The following is a 4,163-nucleotide window of genomic DNA, read 5'->3' as shown; positions in this document are numbered from 1 at the left end:
TTGCCAGAACTAGAATCAGTAGCACGTAAAAACAACAATTTGGGGAAAAAACAAAAAAAGCCACAATTTTAGGGGGATATCATTCAATCCATACAACACTGTATAGCACATACATAAAAACTATTTCTCTCTGTAAGCATTTGTTATCTACATTAATTAAAGCGTGAGGGTTTTTTTATGTCACCAACTCTAATCCATTACCAAATTAACACTCTAGGTTTGAGGTTAGTTTCTGGTTATTAGCATAACACACCGCAGACGACACTGCCAGAGTTCCTTGAGATTAAGTTTTACAGCACACATTTTTGGGACACAGCTCAATCCGTAACATAGACTAACACCTGCGGATGTTACCCTACTTCCCAGTGTGAGCTGACTCAGTCCCTGAAAGGTTGTCAGCCCAGGCTTCCTGGAACTATATTGGAGTTGATCATAGAACAAATAGAAGAATGAATCTGTTTACTGGAAGTTGGGAGGCAGAGTGAGGGGGGGGGTGGATGAGAGAGATCATCCGGGCATAGAGAACAGAATGTGTAAGGGCACTTGGATGGGAAAGGGGATGGTACATTTCAGGTACAGAGAGAAGAATCCTCTGACAGAGAGTCAACCACAGTGTGGAGCTGACTTGTCAAGTCTTGTGGAGAAATAGGAGCAAATGGGTGCCATTGGAAGATGTTTACGGGTTTTACATGCAACGTAACAAGAAACTTGTACAGAAATAACCCTGATGAGATAATTTCTGTTAAAAGAGTCAACACAAAACTGGCTCCTATGAGGCAGATGTGCTTGATCCAGGCCATGATCTTTTCAATCATTGGCTATGCTGCTGAGAGCTGGTTTAATGAACAAGGATGACAGAAGAAGAATTGATATTTTGGGAGTTTTTTTAATTTCAACCTTTATGTAAAAAGGGAGAAAAATATTTAATCCTGAGCTTCAACCATTGACCTCTAATCTTCATGAGGTGGTCAGGACAGAAATTGAGTATTCCTCTTACCCCTAGAGAAAAGGAAAAGTCCCACACACAATTAATTGGGTCTAAAACAGGACCCTAGGGAGAATGGGCCCCCTTTTCTTCAGGCATTAGTTTTAGCACTCCCTGCAACCTACCCTTGTCTCCAAAACTCCTCTTCAACGAAGAAGAAATGTTTCAAATTCTTGAGACTGGTCCAGGAACATGGTACATGGCACAGGTCACAGGTTGCTTGCTGGCCAATAAGGGCTAGTGCCTGGCCCTGTGCTTCTTGTCAGGCAGGACAAGACACACCTTGGCTTCTCCTCCTCCTCCTCACTGTCTTCTTTATCACTTTCCTCCTCCTCCTCCTCAAAAATGTCATTGATTCTACTAACTATCTGATGCCGCCCAGTAATCTGCACAGACCCAGAGCTTGACTTCAGGTGGAAGGTTACCAGAGGCTGGAGCTGGAAGTCATCTAGGCTGGGCAGAGTTGGCAGAACAATTTGAGGTTGGCCACAGGGACTGCAATCTCCTAGTGGTCATGGTTCGGGACCACAACTTCCACCACATTACACTCATCCTTGGCCCCTTCGGTAAGACAGAGCATGGTCAAGGTCAGTGTGTGAAGGAACAGGTACCGCTAGAAAGCTCACAACCAAAGAAAAAACTGGCTGTAGTGACTGGTGAGCACATCTAGGACAACATCTGTTAGTTGAAATACGTCAATTAGTATACCATCAATTCCTGGGGTATTATATTTTGCCAATTCTTTCAAAGCAGCTTGAACTTCTTCCTTCATCACCATAGGCTCTTGCTCATATGTTGTTTCATGAAACTCTTCTGTGTTTGCCAATTCCTTTCAGGACAAAGACTCTGTATACTCTTTCCATCTTCTTTTAATACTTCCTGGATCATTTAATATGCTGCCCAAAGCATCCTTAAGTATTGCAACTCAAAGTCTGAATTTGTTTCGAATCCGAGTCACGGCACCAAAAAAAAAAGAAGAAAAAAAAATGTCTGAATTTGTTCTTCAGTTCCTTGAGCTTAAGAAATGCTGAGCGAGTTCGTCCCTTTTCATTTTCTGACTCCAGCACTTTGAACATTTCATTGTAATACTTTACTTTGTCTATCTGTGCTGCCTTTTGAAATCTTCTGTTCAGCTTTTTAATATCTTGATTTCTGGCAAGCTCTGGTAGCCTTAGTGGCAAGAAGCTGCACTGCAATCCCAGAGGTGTAAGGTTCGAATCCACCAGATGCTCTATTGGAGGAGAAGGGGCAATCTTCCCCTGTACCAGTCCGATCTGATTTGACTGTACACACACAAAAATAATAACAATAATAATAAAAATATTGATTTCTTCCTTCTGCTTTGGCTTTTCAGTGCTCTAGTGCAATATTCAGAGTCTCTTCTGACACACCATTTGGCCAACTGACTGGAAGAGATCTTTACTTGTTCCCATTCCAAAGAAAGGTGATCCAACAGAGTGTGGCAATTATCCAACAATTGAATTAACAACACATGCAAGCAAGATTCTGCTGAAGATTATCCAAAAATTACTGGAACAGCACATCAACAGAGAACTGCCAGAAGTGCAGGCTGCCTTTAGAAGGGGTCGTAGTACTAGGGATATTGTAGCTAATGTTAGATTTGCTGAAAGCAGGGAGTAACAGGGGTGTGTCTATTTGTGTTTCATTGATTTCCTCGGATCTTAGCCTTCTTTTGGATCCCAATTTCCAAAGCCAGCATTCCTTCCAGCCCCTAGAACCAAAGCCAGATCTTACCACCTCTACAGGTAACTGAGGACAGAAGTCCTTGGGGTTCACCTTAGATCCACTAATTGGCTCCCTCTCACCTAGCTTCCTTTCTTCCTTTCTGTCTGGAGCTTGAGCTTTTAGTGTCCCAGATACATCCTAGTTATAATAGATTGCAAGAAACAGATACTGATTCAAGGTAGTTTGAATAAAGGGAGTGAGACTGCATGGAAATATGTGATGCAACTGACCTTAATGAGAAATAGAATCAGTAATGGGAGTTTTTTCTCTTCGGACTTAGGTGCTCTTCTTTGGACTGTCCTTCCCTGCACATTCCTCCTTCCTTGTGGTGGATCAGCATTCTCCACTTGCTCTGGGTGTTTGCTTCCTTGCATCACATAGGTTTAGCCAGCTAGGACACTGACTTCATCCATGGCTGTGAAACCTTATTGAGACATTGGTGTCTGTTTCTAAAATCTCATTGAAAGAGGCAGTCAGATGTGTTGGTAACCATCTGTTGGATTGACTCATCCTGGTTTAATAAGTTTTGGCATGGATGGATTGGAGATATGTTTTGTATGATTGATATATGACTATCAATATGAAAGTAAGTCTAAAAGAAGAATTCTATGACAATTTAAAAATTTTAAATTATGTACTAATTCTTTTAAAAGATAAGAGCCTATTTTAATGGAAGATAAAAAATGTATCTTTTAACTCTAAAATATTCTGAATATAGGTTTCTGTTCTTTAAAGAGTTTATGGTGGTGTTTATTCAGATCTGATTATCATGGCTTTCCCTCCCTCTGTCTAACTTCTGTCTTAGAATGCAGCTGTCACTCTCCTTCAGCTCATCCCTTCCCAGCTCTTTTAACCTTTCACTGTTTCTATCTCTTAGCTGTGATGTGTCTATTCTATGCAGTGGACTTGTTTTTCTGGGCATGTAGTGAATGCATTTGTGGAGTAACAAACACATACTCTGACCTATCTCAATTTATACTGGAACATTTTCCTTTGCAGTTGGGGCCTTTGATCTTGATCATAGGGCAGAACGGCCATTCCCTGAGGAAGATCCTAGAACCCATGGGGATGGCTTCCTAAAGCAAGGTCTGCCGCCCTCCCCTCAGCTGGATGGCTTCAAGCATTTTTTGCAGCAGGTAAGGGAAGATCCACACAAGCCATCCTTTTTTTCTAATTATTATTATTATTTTTATTTTATACTGGTAACTACAAAGCTTGTGTACATTGTTTTTCACACTGAATCTTTCCCATTTCCTTAACCCATCCCTCCCTCCACCCATCAAATTGTGTGATCCTATGATTATGCCCCCCACCCATCCTCACCCTTCTGCTCCCCTCTCCTTGGAGCCTCCTACAATAATGGTCTTATACAGTATTTGTCCTTATGCAAGTGAGTGAGTTCACTTAGCATAATGCTCTCCAGTTCCCCCCA

The sequence above is a fragment of the Elephantulus edwardii genome, unplaced genomic scaffold (genome assembly GCF_000299155.1).
Source record: "Elephantulus edwardii isolate Elephantulus edwardi_28Jun2011 unplaced genomic scaffold, EleEdw1.0 scaffold00246, whole genome shotgun sequence".
NCBI lineage: Eukaryota > Metazoa > Chordata > Mammalia > Macroscelidea > Macroscelididae > Elephantulus > Elephantulus edwardii.
The sequence above is the reverse complement of the archived record's forward strand: the minus strand, read 5'-3'. Positions refer to the sequence as shown.